Here is a 15,788-nt window from a genome sequence, read left to right on the forward strand (position 1 = left end):
GAGGGAGCTGGGGGTGTTCAGCCTGGAGAGGAGGAGGCTGCAGGAAGATCTAACAGCAGCCTGCCAGTACCTGAAGGGAGCTACAGGAAGGATGGAGAGAGACTGCAAAGGTCTGCTGGGACAGGACCAGGGGCAATGGCTTTAAGCTAGAGCAGAGCAGATTTAGATTGGATGTTAAGAAGAAGTTCTTTACTATGATGGTTGTGGAACACTGCAAAAGGTTGCTCAGGGAGGTGGTTTTGGGCTTCATCCCTGGAGGTATTCAAGGTGATGCTCAAGGAGGTCCTGGGCAACCTGATCTAGTTGGGGATGTCCCTGCTGACAGCAGGGAGGTTGGACTGGATAACATTTGGAGGTCCCTTCCGGCCCAGACCATTCTGTGATTCTAATTTCCTCTTGGGTTTTGTCAATTATCAGTGCTTGAGGTTCTAATTTTTTTTTTATTATTATTATTTCAGGAAAAAAAAAAAAAAAAAGAAGAAGAAATGTTAAGAATTTGTACAGCTGGGAAAGACCTTTCCAAGGTCTTCACCTCTGGCTCAGGCTACCTACAGATTATAGTTCCTCTTCTTTTACTTGCCACATTTCAACAGGACTTTTGCCCAAGGTCAGGCTGCAAGAGATTAAAGTGCCACAAAATCCCTTAATCAATGGCAAGTTCATCACCTGCTTCCTCCATCTTTTCTTGCCCTGGACCTCTGCTTTTCCCTTCCCCCTGCCCTGAGCCCATCACATCTATTGCCTCATAGAATCACAGAACTCTCAGGGTTGGAAGGGACCTCAAGGCTCAGCCAGTTCCAACCCCGCTGCCATGGCCAGGGACACTTCACACTAGAGCAGGTTGCTCACAGCCAAACCTTGCCACATGAACTGCTGGGACACTTTCTCTCCTCTCCACACCTCCAAACAGATCCCAACTGCCATCATCTCCATTTTACATCTCCAAACAGATCCCAACTGCCATCATCTCCATTTTACATCTCCAAACAGATCCCAACTGCCATTATCTCCATTTTACATCTCCAAACAGATCCCAACTGCCATCATCTCCATTTCACATCTCCAAACAGATCCCAACTGCCATCATCTCCATTTTACATCTCCAAACAGATCCCAACTGCCATCATCTCCATTTCACATCTCCAAACAGATCCCAACTGCCATTATCTCCATTTCACATCTCCAAACAGATCCCAACTGCCATTATCTCCATTTTACATCTCCAAACAGATCCCAACTGCCATTATCTCCATTTCACATCTCCAAACAGATCCCAACTGCCATTATCTCCATTTTACATCTCCTCACAGATCCCAACTGCCATTATCTCCATTTTACATCTCCAAACAGATCCCAACTGCCATTATCTCCATTTTACATCTCCTCACAGATCCCAACTGCCATTATCTCCATTTTACATCTCCAAACAGATCCCAACTGCCATTATCTCCATTTCACATCTCCAAACAGATCCCAACTGCCATTATCTCCATTTTACATCTCCAAAAAACTCCCAACTGCCATTATCTCCATTTCACATCTCTTCCAAACAGCTCCCAACTGCCATTATCTCCATTTTACATTTCCAAACAGATCCCAACTTCCATTATCTCCATTTTACATCTCCAAACAGCTCCTGAATGCCATTAGAGAATCATAGAATTGTCAGGTTTGGAAGGGATCATCCATGGGCAGGGACACCTCACACTAGAGCAGGTTGTTCACAGCTACATCCAGCCTGTCCTTCAAAACCTCCAGGGATGAGGCTTCCACCACCTCCCTGGGCAACCTCTTCCAGTGTCTCAGGGCCTCCTGACCCTGTTATCAAACCCAGATAAGTAAAGCTGGAATAAGTAAGCTCAGTTTTGCTTTTTGCTGTGGTCTGGAGATAAAGCAGAAGGTCCTACATTGCTGCTCACCAAGTCTAGAGCCAGACCCAGTGGATGTTAGAGAGGACACAGCAAGAACACCTCAGCTATGACTCTGCTGCTCACCAGAGGCATCTCATGGATCACAGCTTGGATTTCAAAGATGTGAAGGTTGTCAACTCCCTGTGGAGCAGATGGAGTTTGGTCAAAACTTCACATCTGCCTTTGGGACAGTGAAAAATGTGCCACTGGTTCATAGCAGCAGAGAAGTAAGAATTATGACATATGAAACCTTCCAGCCAGGTGAAAGATCTGCCCTCTGTCACCTTTCCCTTCTCCCTCACAAAAGGCTGCCCAGGGAGGTGGTTGAATCCCCATCCAACTTTTGTTCTTAGGTACTCTGCTAAATGCTTCTGCATGGGGTAGAGATAGAGATGGATGAAACCCAAGTGAAAATAAAATAACCCCCCAAATACAAAGCAGAGCAGGAAAAGCCACGAAGCTGATCAGAGAACTGCAGCACCTCCTCTGTGGCTGGGAGAGTTGAGGCTGTTGAGCCTGGAGAAGAGAAGGCTCCAGGGAGACCTTAGAGCAGCCTTTCAGTACCTGAAGAGGGCTGTGAGAATCCCCATCCCTGGAACTGTTTCAGTGCTGCAGAGAGGTGGTTCTGAGGGCCATGGTTAGGCACCAGACTTGGTGCACTCCATGATCTTAAAGGACTTTTCCAAGCAAAATGATTCTTCTAAGAGGAGACTCATTAAATGCACACTCATATTTTTTTTCCATGCCAAGCTTGACTGCTGGCTGTCAGAACAACAGAACAGAGAGAGAGGCAGAACCTTAGAGCAGCCTTCCAGTACCTGAAGGGGGATACAGGAGAGCTGGGGAGGGACTTTGAACAAGGGCTCCTAGTAGTAGGATGAGGGGGAATGGGTTGAAGCTTGAGGAGGGGAGATAAGGAAGAAATTCTTTACTGTGAGGGTGGGGAGACACTGGAACAGGTTGCTCAGGGAGGCTGTGGATGTCCCCTCCTTGGAGATGTTCAAGGTTGGATGAGGTCTTGAGCAACCTGGGCTGGTGGGAAGTGTCCCTGCCCATGGCAGGGGGGTTGGAACTGGATGATCATTGAAGTCCCTTCCAACCCAACCCATTGAATCTCTGAATCTCTGAACCTTCTCCAACACTGCCCTCACAGAGAAATGGTTTTGCTTTTGGGTGAACCTTTGCTAATTTAGGATTAAAGCAGGACTTAGACAGGCTCCTCTTGATGATAAAGTTCCCAGAGCTACCAAAAATGTTTTTCAGCCCTCTCTCTTTTTTTTTTTTTTTTTTTATTATTCAACTCCTATACCATCATTATCCAAAAATCTGCTTTTTTTCCTGGTTTTTTTTCTGTTTTTTTTTTTTTTTCCCCCTCTTCTTTCAGAGCTGGGAACAGCAGCTGTGACTCCTCCAACAGCTGCTGGAGAGGGGAGGCAGTTTGAGGAGTATGAGGCAAATATCCCCTTTGGAGCTGGCTTGTTTACACTGAGGTCACCACAAAATGCCATTGCCTTCAGCTTGCTGCAAGACAAAAATGCTTTTATGTCTTGGGGCTTCATGGGGAGGATGTGGTGTTGGACCTCAGCTGGCCTGGAGTCAGAGAAACTCTGCTGTAAGAGTGGGTGGCTTCTTCTGGGGGGGTGGGAGAGGGCAAAGACATCACCTGGAGGGGGTTTGCTTTCTTCTAGGTCTGGCTTACCAGGGCACAGGAGCCTTACACATGTTATAGAATCACAGAGTTGTTTGGGTTGGAAAAGATCTCAAAGGTCATCCAGTGCAACCATCAACCCAACCCCACCATGGCCATCAAGCCATGTCCCAGAGTGCCATGGCCACAGGTTACCTGAACCCCTCCAGGGATGGGAGCTCCACCACCTCCCTGGGCAGCCTGTTCCAATCCCTGACCACCTCTTGCAGGGGAGAAATTGTTCCTCATGCCCAACCTAAACCATCCCTTGGCACAATTTCAGGCCATTTCCTCTTGTTCTACCACCTGACACTAGGGAGAAGAGACCAACTTTCACCTCACTCCAACCTCTTTTCAGGGAGTTGTAGAGACTTTCAAGGAGTTGTCATCTATTTTAGACCAAGAACACTTTAATTCCCCCTGAAATCAGCAAGAAATCCACTGCTGGCCTCAGAGGAGCATCATCCATCCCCACATTTTAAAGGCAGTTTCACCACACCTAGCAGAAGTTCATTGCTGAAGGAGCTTCTTTGGTTCTGGCCATTTTCAAGGAGCCTTTAGACTCTCAAGGCACATCTGTACTTGCAAACAACAACCCTCCACATCTGGATCCCAGATGATTCAGGGCAGGTAGAAGCCCATCTGGACCTTGGAGGACCACAGAGTGTGCAAAAACACATCTGGAACCCAACACCATGCAGTGAATGTCAGTTAAGCACTTGAGGCACCAACTCTTCCTGCTTTAATTGGGATCTCTTTGTTTGGAAATACCTGATAGGAAAACTAAATTAGGATGGTTTTGGTCCAGGATGTGAGAGGACCAGTGTGAGGAAGGAAAAAAAAATCGAAGTGAATTGTCATTTAAGCCTGCAGCTGAGCATAATTTTTTTTTCCCCCACAATAAACACTAATTTCTGTGTAATTAACAACCATGGTAGGCAGCAACTCCCAGCCTGAGAGCTCAGAAATTGTCATAGGCTCATAAAATTATTGGGGTTGGAAAAGACCTCCAAGATCATTGACTCCAACCTGACACCAGCATGGCCTTAAATCCATGCCTCAGTGCCATGTCCACACATTCCTTGGAGGTGGTGACTTCATGGGGTGCAACAAAACCCCAACCTGCCTGGCAAGTGCTGTGGTGAGAGCAACATCAAAGTGGCTTTTAGAAGCTCTAACTCTTCTCTTGGCCACTCACTAGCAAGGATGTGACCTCTGCCTACACCTCAGCTGCCTGCTTGGTCCAAGTGCTTACAGAGCATACAACATACCTTGGGATCCAGCATGTCCTCAAGTGATGGAAAAAAGGTCTGGAAGTGAGGGGAAAGGTCTAGAAGGGGTGGAAAAAAGGTCTAGAAGGGGTGGAATAAGGTCTAGAAGTGAGGGAGGAAAGGTCCAGACTTGAGGAAATAAGGTCTAGAAGTGAGGGGGGAAGTCTAGAAGTGATGAAAAATGTCTAGAAGTGGTGGAAAAAGGGTCTGGAAGTAATGAAAAAGGTCTGGAAGTGAGGAAAACTAACTGGAAGTGAGGGAAAGGTCTAGAAGGGGTGGGGGAAGGTCTAGAAGTGGTAAAAAAGGTCTAGAAGTGGTAAACATGGTCTGGAAGTGGTGGGGGAAAGGTCTAGAAGTGGTGGGGGAAGGTCTAGAATGGAGGGGGGAAAAGTCTGGAAGTGGTGGGAGAAGGTCTAGAGGTGGTGAAAAATAGGTCTAGACGTTAGGGGAAAAGGTCTAGGAGTGAGGAAGGTCTAGAAGTTATGGGGGAAAACCTAGAATTAGTGAAAAATGGTCCAGAACTGGCCAAAAAAGGTCTAGAATTGAAGAAAAAAGATACCTGCCCATGGCAGAGGAGTTGGAACTAGATGATCTTGAAGGTCCCTTCCAATCCAACCCATTCTAGGATTCCATGATCTCTACCAGGTTTCATTTCCCCCACTTCACCTCATTCAGTTTGTTGGGTGTTTTGTCTTTTGTGCTGCAAAAGCCTGGGGAGGAAACCACCCACATTTTCTGGTGCATTCTAGGATACTAACTCAGCATCCCTGATCTGTCCACAGAGTTTTGGGTGAGGAGAAGTGAAGGTGATGAGTAAGAATCTGTCCTGGGCCCAGCAGCACCAGTGGTCATGCTGCCCATCCTGCTGCCTATGGGGTTGTAAGAGTGGAGAGCCAAACCTTGCCACATGAACTGCTGGGACACTTCCTATCCACAGCTCCAAACAGCTCCCAACTGCCATTATCTCCATTTTACATTTCCAAGCAGATCCCAACTGCCATTATCTCCATTTTACATCTCCTCCAAGTAGATCCCAACTGAAATTATCTCCATTTTACATTTCCAAACAGCTCCCAACTGCCATTATCTCCATTTTACATTTCCAAGCAGATCCCAACTGCCATTATCTCCATTTTACATCTCCTCCAAGTAGATCCCAACTGAAATTATCTCCATTTTACATTTCCAAGCAGATCCCAACTGCCATTATCTCCATTTTATATCTCCTCCAAGTAGATCTCAACTACCATTATCTCCATTTTACATCTCCTCCAAGCAGATCCCAACTTCCATTATCTCCATTTTACATCTCCAAACAGATCCCAACTGCCATTATCTCCATTTTACATCTCCAGACAGATCTCAACTGCCATTATCTCCATTTTACATCTCCAGACAGATCTCAACTACCATTATCTCCATTTTACATCTCCAGACAGATCCCAACTGCCATTATCTCCATTTTACATCTCCAGACAGATCTCAACTGCCATTATCTCCATTTTACATCTCCAAACAGATCCCAACTGCCATTATCTCCATTTTACATTTCCAAACAGCTCCCAACTGCCATTATCTCCATTTCACATCTCCAAACAGCTCCCAACTGCCATTATCTCCATTTTACATATCCAGACAGATCCCAACTGCCATTATCTCCATTTTACATCTCCAAACAGCTCCCAACTACCATTATCTCCATTTTACATCTCCTCCAAGCAGATCCCAACTGCCATTATCTCCATTTTACATTTCCAAACAGCTCCCAACTTCCATTATCTCCATTTTACATCTCCAGACAGATCCCAATTGCCATTATCTCCATTTTACATCTTCAAACAGATCCCAACTGCCATTATCTCCATTTTACATCTCCAGACAGATCCCAGTTTCCATTATCTCCATTTCACATCTCCAAACAGCTCCCAACTGCCATTATCTCCATTCTACATCTCCAAGCAGATCCCAGTTTCCATTATCTCCGTTTTACATCTCCAAACAGCTCCTGACAGCCATTAGAGAGTCATAGAATTGTCAGGGTTGGAAGGGATCATCCCTGGGCAGGGATACCTCACATTACAGCAGGTTGCTCACAGCCACATCCAGCCTGGCCTTCAAAACCTCCAGGGATGGAGCTTCTACCACCTCCCTGGAACAGGTTGCCCGGAGAGGTAATAGAAGCCCCATCCCTGGAAGTTTATCATCTCCATCTTACATCTCCAAACAGCTCCTGACTGCCATTGCCTCAATTTTACAGCTCCAAAGAGCTCCTAAAAGGCATTACCTCAATTTTACATCTCCAAACAGCTCCTGACTGCCATTGCCTCAATTGTACAGCTCCAAACAGCTCCTAACAGGCATTACCTCAATTTTACATCTCCAAACAGCTCCTATCAGGCATTACCCCAATTTTACATCCCCAAACAACTCCTGACTGCCATTGCCTCAATTTTCCATCTCCAAACATCTCCCAACAGGCATTAGCTCCATTTTCCACCTCCAATCAACTCCTAACAGGCATTAGCTCCATTTTCCACCTCCAAACAGCTCCTAACAGGCATTAGCTCCATTTTCCACCTCCAAACAGCTCCTAACAGGCATTAGCTCCATTTTCCACCTCCAAACAGCTCCTAACAGGCATTAGCTCTGTTCTACAACCGTGGCAAGGGATGGTGGATGTCACCCACCTACAGTCACCCTGTGAGTCAGGAGCAAAGCTGGGAAAAGAAGCCCCCAGCACCTCGTGCCAAGTCTGAGGCTCCAACAACTCGACTACAAAGATGAAACCAAGAGAGCAGGACAAATCCCAGGGCATGTCTGGAACCAGCTGCTCTTAGCACACTGCAGCTGCTGCTGTCAGACACAGATTCTCTAACTAATACCCAAAGCCTTCCAGCTGAGGCAGGCTGCAGGACCCAGCCTATTATCTAACACTTCCCCCATTATCAGGGGACAGTATCCCTTACCTGCCTGAGATGAACCTCAAGGATCAAACAGATCTCTTTCCATTCCTAATCTGCTGGGGAAAGAAAAAAAAAAATAAACCCCACCACTGGCACAGTCTCTGTGCAATGAGAAGCTGCAGGAGTAACTTTGGGAGACTGCAATGGGAAGCTGCAGGAGTAACTTTGGGAGAAACTCTTCAATGGGAAGCTGCAGGAGTAACTTTGGGAGACCCTGCAATGGGAAGCTGCAGGAGTAACTTTGGGAGACTGCAATGGGAAGCTGCAGGAGTAACTTTAGGAGACTCCCTTGCTGGGTAAGCCTGGAGGGATTCATCCCAGACTTGAACACTTCAAATTTCTTTTTTTTTGCCCCCCACATCTCTGTAGGAAAAATGGATCCAGCAGCATGAGCAGGGGGAGGATCCCAGCTTGCAGCCTCCAACAACACAGGGCTGTTGCTGTAGGAGTAACCATTATGCCTTGGTAGCATTTGCTAAGCAGCAGTGAACATCCTGTACCTATGAAGACGGAGAAATACCAAGCAGCAGCAGCAGCTTCTTGTGTGGCTTGCCAACCTCTAGTGGTGATGAAGGATGGGAAACAGTAAGCTGTCCCATAAGGAGCTCCCCTGGGATCTCCTGCTGGTGAAAGACTGACAGAAAAGAACAGAATGGAGAAGGGGAAGGGAGGGAAAATAAACATCACCGCAGGGCAAGTCAGAGCTGCTGGAGTGCATCCAGAGAAGGGCAACAAAGGTGGGGAAGGGTTTGGAAAACAGGGCTGGTGAGGAGCAGCTGAGGGAACTGGGGGTGTTTAGCCTGGAGGAGGCTGAGGGGAGACCTTCAGCCACTCTACAACTCCCTGAAAGGAGGTTGGAGCCAGGTGGGGGTTGCTCTCCTCTCCCTAGTATCAGGTGATAGGAAATGACCTCAAATTGCACCAGAGGAGGTTTAGGTTGGGCATGAGGAACAATTTCTTTGCTGTGAGAGTGGTCAGGCATTGGAACAGGGAGGTGGTGGAGTCACCATCCTTGGAAGTATTTAAAAGCCACATGGATGTGGTGCTGAGGGATGTGGTTAAGTGGCAGTGGGGGGTTTGTGAGCTGTAGGTGAGTAGTTGGACTTGATGGTCTCAAAGGCCTCTTCCTACCTCAGAGGTTCTATGGCTCCATGATTCTGTGTAGCTCAGAAAGAAAAAACCCAAACTGCTCCAACCCCTTTGCTTTGTTCTGAGAACTAAAGAGGCAGAGGCTTCACTGTGGGCATGAGGTGTGGAAACTCCAAAGCTCTTCCCTCTGCTCTCAGTGGGGCTATCAAATCTGCCAGCCATCTCCTTGGAGCAGGGATACCACACAGCCTGTGCATGTGAAGGGACCTGCTGATGTTTTTTCGTGGATCAACAGCAAGTCTCACATCTTCAGGGAGGAGCAGCTGGGGAGCACTGAATAAACCAAAGTGGTTCCTTCTCCCCATGGAAATGAGTCCAGCCAGAGCATCTGTGGGCAAAGGATGGCACAGGGAAGGGGACAAACATATGGCAAGGCTTGTCCAGGGACCATCCTAGCACCAGGAAATGTGTAAAACAGAGCCCACAGACTCACATCCCTGAGTTCAGGTTGGGGTGCAGTAAGCAGGAGCTGGGCAGAGCTCTCTGCAGGGGGTTGAAAGGAATAGAAGTCAACTGGACCTTAAGGAAAGGAATAAGAAACACACACAACCCCCCCCCTAATTATGGACTGGCTGTGTCCTCCCTCTCCCTATTCCCTTCCCTCCTTCTCTTTCCTTTCTTCCCCCCTCCCCTCTGCCTTTCTCCTCTCCACTTCCAGTCACCGCTTCTGGGCGCCTCTTAGCCCTGGAGTTAAATTAATCAACAGGATTAGGTGGAATCGGCCACAACAAGACCCTCCAGGCTCAGACTGAGCCCTTGATGCTCTACAAGGACCTTCTGCCTTGTCTTGAAGCACCTTGGTGCCGTCTGGAAGGATTGGCAGGCAGGAGCAGGCATGAAAACGCATTCATTAAAGTGGGGATCGGATTTTGTTGGAGGGTAAAGGGGAGCTGCACATTCTCTCCTTCACTGTTTCTCATCTCATTTCCTCTCTCTCTCTCCCTTGCTTCCAGCTGCACCATCCTAAAAAATTAAATATGTGTGGGGAGGGGAGAGAATGAGGAGGGGGAAGGGAATGGCTCTGTGGCTGGCTTCGCTGTAACTGCTCCTTTTGTGCTGTGGCTGGCTTCAGGAAACTCACCCAGACACTGCTGGAGCAAAGGTGGTGCTCCACCAAAGCAGGTCTGGAGGTGTCTGGCTGTGAAATGAATGCAGCCAGGGAGCAACATGGGTTTAATGGCATGAAAGGGGGAAAAACCTCTCCCTTTGAAAGTATCAGCAAGTTCTGAGCACCCCTACACCAGTCCCCCCACTTTACAGCACTCTCTGTCCAGCAAAGCTGTTGTTTGGACATCCCAGCAGCTAGCCCTGCATTAAACAGAGAATCAGAGAATTGTCAGGGTTGGAAGGGAGCTCAAGGCTCAGCCAGTCCCACCCCCCCTGCCATGGGCAGGGACACCTCACACCACAGCAGGTTGCTCACAGCCACATCCAGCCTGGCTGCAAAAACCTCCAGGGATAAGGCTTCCACCACCTCCCTGGGCAACCTGTGCCAGTCTCTCACCACCCTCATGGGGAACAACTTCTTCCTAACATCCAGTCTGAATCTCTCCATTTCTAGTTTTGCTCATAGCCATGCAGATGTTTCCAGTCCCTTGTCTGCCTGAACTTCAGGTATATAAAAGAACTTCAGGCAATTTGATGGATGCTGGAGGACAGTGGAAGAGTCTCTGGGTGACCTTCCAAAGGACAAACTTGACCTGCCATGTGGTGTTTTGCTGCCGTGCTGCCAGGGAGGTGCTCATCTCACAGCTCCTCAGTGTGGGCACCTTGCCTTGAAGGCTTGAAATAAGAAGACACATTATAGCTGAAATTCTTGCCATGGATCTCAGCTCCAGCACATCTGTTGAGACCACACCTTGAATCCTGGGTTCAGTTTTGGGGACATCACCTCAAGAAAGACATTGAGGGGCTGGAGAGAGTACAGAGAAGGGCAACAAAGCTGGGGAAGTGTCTGGAGAACAGGGCTGGGGAGGAGCAGTTGAGGGAATTGGGGGTGTTCAGCCTGGAGAAAAGGAGGCTGAGGGGAGACCTTCTGGCTCTCTCCAGCTCCCTGAAAGCAGGTTGGAGCCAGCTGGGGATTCTCCCAAGCAACAAGTGATAGGACAAGAGGATATGGCCTCCAGCTGCACAAGGAGAGATTTAGGTTGGATCTGAGAAGAAACTTCTTCCCTGAAAGGGATCTGAAACATTGGACCAGGCTGCCCAGGAAGGTGGTCGAATCCCCATCCCTGGATGTGTTTCAAAGCCACAGGGATTTGCTGCGGAAGGCCGTGGTTTAGCCTCAGCCTTGGTGGAGTTACAGAATGGCTGGTCTGGATGAGCTTAAAGATCTTTTCCAACCAAAATGATTCTGTGTTGGAGCAGGGGGGATAGAACTGCACACCTCACACCTCCTACTCCCCTCAAAGCACATGGGATGAGCAAGGATCACCCAGACACAACTGTTCATTACCAGGGGATGTCCCTCATGGCGGACCTTGCAGTCTACAGCTTCAGAAGTAAGAGCTGGAGCTCTGACTTCTTAAGCATCTGCCTTTCCCTCTGGCAGCAAGCAACCAAAACCCATCAAAATGCAAACAAGCCTCTGAAAAGCCAGAGAGAAGGGTGTCAGGAGAGCCAGCATCTCAGGCAGGGAATTGTGCTGCCTTGGTTTTGCTTTCCAACATGAAAAGCAGAACACCCTGGCAAAAAAGGAGGAAGTCCTGAGAGGTGCAGAACAACCCCTGCTCACCTCCCAGCCTGTCCACCAGCAGGTGGGACTGCAAAGGGGGTGGCAGAGGAGCTCCAAATTCCCCTCTCCCTCCCTTCTCCCCTCTCCAAGCACATTCCCAGACACACACACAAAAACCCCAACGATGGTCAGAGCGCACACAATAGTTTGGGTTTCCAAGCTGCCCAGCCTGCCCACCAGCAGGTGGGACTGCAAAGGGGGAGGTAGAGGTGCTTCAAATTCACCTCTCCCTCCAGAGGAGCTACAAATTCCCCTCTCCCTCCCTTCTCCCCTCTCCAAGCACATTCCCAGACACACACACAAAAACCCCAACGATGGGCAGAGCGCACACAATAAAGTTTGGGTTTCCAAGCTGCCCAGCCTGCCCACCAGCAGGTGGGACTGCAAAGGGGGTGGCAGAGGTGTTTCAAATTCACCTCTCCTTCCAGAAGAGCTCCAAATTCACCTCTCCCTCCACAGGTGCTCCAAATTCCCCTCTCCCTCCCTTCTCCCCTCTCCAAGCACATTCCCAGACACACACACAAAAACCCCAACGATGGTCAGAGCGCACACAATAGTTTGGGTTTCCAAGCTGCCCAGCCTGCCCACCAGCAGGTGGGACTGCAAAGGGGGAGGCAGAGGTGCTTCAAATTCACCTCTCCCTCCACAGGTGCTCCAAATTCCCCTCTCCCTCCCTTCTCCCCTCTCCAAGCGCATTCCCAGACACACACACAAAAACCCCAACGATGGGCAGAGCGCACACAATAAAGCTTGGGTTTCCCCCTCCCTCCCCTTACCAACCTGTATTTCCCCCCTCTCCTCCTCCCATCCCCCAGCATTCTGCTCATGCCTCTGCAGCTGGCTTGCACTTTTAACATAGTTTAGAGGGGCTGTGGTGTGGAGCAGCAGCAGAAAACGAAGCACATAATAGTTGATATGCGTTTTAATCAAGTAATTCAGCCCAAGCAGAATGATGCTGCCTGTTGGTGGGGTGCCCTTGAATACCAAACAGACCAGGGAGCAGGCCTAGGAAAATGAAAAAGTCATTTAAAGCTCAGCTGGGGACTGCAGTGTTCAGCAAAGCATTAGTGAGTGAGGGGTGAGGAGGGGGTAGGGGGGGTGGGCTTGGGAGATAAAGGTTTGGGTATTTTCCTGGTGGTTTTTTGTGCTATTCAGGCATTGAACTGGCCAGCTGTAACCAAACCACAGGGTGAGGTGATGTCCATGGTGGGCTTTACCCCCTGGAAATAGTACCCAGAGTGGAGCCAATGCTTTTGGGCAGGGAGGCAGAGACAGTGTGTGTCTGTCTGTCTGTCTGTCTGCCTAGAGGGAGTATAGAAAAGGGGGGAGCCAAAGAAAGAGAAGGGGGGAGGGGGTGTCACAGCTGGAAAATTCCCTCAAGATTGTTACTGAATGAGTGAGATCCATATCAGAATCAAATAATTACTTTGGATCATTGAAATCATGTGTGGAAGGAGAAGATGTAGGAAAGAGGAAGGAGAAGATGCAGGAAAGAGGAAGGAAAGCTGGAGGCTTCATGGGTGGAAAGGAAAGCTGGAAGTTTCGTGGAGGGGGAGCTGTAGGAAAGAGGGAGAAAGGAAAGCTGGATGTTTCATGGAGGGGGAGCTGTAGGAAAGAGGGAGAAAGGAAAGCTGGAAGTTTCATGGAGGGGAAGCTGTAGGAAAGAAGGAGAAAGGAAAGCTGGAAGTTTCATGGGTGCAAAGGGAGCACATGCAAAATCATAGAATGGTTTGGGTTGGAAGTGCTCTTAAAGATCATCCAGTTCCAAACTCCTTGTCATGGCAGGGACACCTCCCACCAGCCCAGGTTGCTCAAGGCCTCATCCAACCTGGCCTTGAACACCTTCAGGGAGGGGACATCCACAACTTTCCTGGGCAGCCTGTTCCAGCATACCTTTGCCTTGAGGCTAAACTAGATGAAGGCTTTTCCAAGCTCACAAAGAAGGAATTGCATCCCTGACCAGATGCTCTTTCAGAATCCGTGCCATGCAAGAAGGACATCAAACTGCTGGAGTGGGTCCAAAGGAGGCACAAAGATGATCAGAGGGCTGAAGAACCTCCATTATGGGGACAAGCTGAGGGAGTTGGGGCTGTTCAGCCTGGAGAAGAGAAGGATCCAGGGAGAATTTGAAGCAGCCTTCCAGTACCTGAAGGGGACTACAGGAAAGCTGGGGAGGAACTTCTGACAAGGGCTTGGAGTGACAGGACAAGGGGCATGCTTTGAGTTGGAAGAGAGGAGATTGAGACTGGAGATGAGGAAGAAATTCTTTAGAGTGAGGGTGGGGAGAGACTGGAACAGGTTGCCCAGGGAGGCTGTGGATGTCCCCTCCCTGGAGGCGTTCAAGGCCAGGCTGGATGAGGCCTTGAGCAAGCTGGGCTGGTGGGAGATGTCCCTGCCCATGGCAGGGGGGTTGGGACTGGATGATCTTGAAGATTCTTTCCAACCCAACCCATTCCAGGCTTCCCTCATGCAGTCCAAGCAAACTCTTTGTCGACATTCACCAGTGCAGTGAGTGGTAAAAGCCAAGAAGCTGCAGTCAATTTTATCTCACTGGAAGGATCCTGGCCCTGGAGGCTCCATCTTCTTTTCATGTGAAAGAAGCAAGAGCCACCAGGGCCCCAGCAAAACCAAAAGCCAAGCACAGGGCTGGCAGCCTGGGTCCCAGCTGCCCCTACAGGCAAGACACACCGAGGACAACAACGACAGCAACAAAACCCCCCACAACCTATTCTGCTCCTCCTGAGCACTGAACAAAACCAAATCACCCAGAGCATTTGGAGCAAGATAGGGAGGGAGGAGGGCAAAAAGAGAGCCTAGATCTCCAGCAGCCCTTTGTTAATTCCCAGAGCTGGCCTGAACATAACCAGATGGAATATCCATCAACTCCAGGCTTTTCTTCTCTTTCAACTTCTCGCTAGTTCTCGCCTCCCTGCCTCCTCCCCAAACCACCACCCCACCCCCCACCCCTCCACCCCTAACACTCTTTCTTCTGGCTTTTGTTTGGCCTTTTCAAGAACCCCGAGGTAATGAGGCCTGCCCTGACTCCCCAGCACATCTGTGAAGTCCATAAAAGAGCCCCTTTGGCACTTCAATATTCATAGCCGCGTGCTGGCGGCAGGCAGGCGCAGGACCCAGCGGAGGGCTGCCCCGAGAGCAGCCGCGGGGGCTCCCTGCCTCCAATTGTAGCTAGAGAGGCATCAAAAGTGCTCCCAACGCTGGGAAGCAAAGGGAGACCAGCTGGGATACAAGGGGGAATAAAGAGGCAGGGAGACGGAGAGGTCTGCTCACGTTTCTCCCCTTCGTATTGTGCTTTCTTCCCTTCTTCAGCTTCGTCTCTCTGGTTCTCCTAAGATAATTCCTCCAGTTCTCCTAAGACAATTCCTCCATTTCTCCTAAAATAATTCCTCCACTTCTCCTAAAACAATTCCTCCATTTCTCCTAAAACAATTCCTCCACTTCTCCTAAAACAATTCCTCCACTTCTCCTAAAACAATTCCTCTACTTCTCCTAAAGCAATTCTTCCACTGCTCCTAAAACAATTCCTACAGTGCTCCTAAAACAATTCCTCCACTTCTCCTAAACCAATTCCTCCACTTCTCCTAAACCAATTTCTCCAGTTCTCCTAAAATAATTCCTCCAGTTCTCCTAAGACAATTCTTCCAGTGCTCCTAAAACAACTTCTCCAGTCTTCCTAAAACAATTCCTCCACTTCTCCTAAAACAATTCCTCCACTTCTCCTACAACAACTTCTCCAGTTCTCCTAAAACAATTCCTCCACTTCTCCTAAAACAATTTGTCCTGGACACAGGAACCTTGGAGGTGTTCAAGAAATACATGGACCCATGCATTGGAACAGGCTGCCCAGGGAGGTGGTGGAGTCCCCATCCCTGGAGGTGTTCAAGAAACCTGTGACCATGGCACTCTGGGCCATGGTTTAATGGCCATGGTGGTGCTGGGTTGATGGTTGGACTCAGTGATCTTGGAGGTCTTTTCCAACTGAAAAAATTCTCTGATTCTATGAGAAGTTGATGTCCCACTCAAGGCTCTGAGCTGCATAGGAGAGCGGGCAAAGAG

At 49.0% G+C, this 15,788-nt stretch overlaps 1 protein-coding gene across 3 annotated transcripts in view; it reads right to left on the minus strand.

Annotated features, from left to right (window-relative positions):
- The window catches only part of PAX7 (paired box 7), a 172,933-nt gene that overhangs the window by 97,040 nt on the left and 60,105 nt on the right, over positions 1-15,788 (minus strand). The gene's annotated exons all lie outside the window — the stretch shown is intronic.

The sequence above is a fragment of the Indicator indicator genome, chromosome 32 (genome assembly GCF_027791375.1).
Source record: "Indicator indicator isolate 239-I01 chromosome 32, UM_Iind_1.1, whole genome shotgun sequence".
Taxonomy (NCBI): Eukaryota; Metazoa; Chordata; class Aves; order Piciformes; family Indicatoridae; genus Indicator; species Indicator indicator.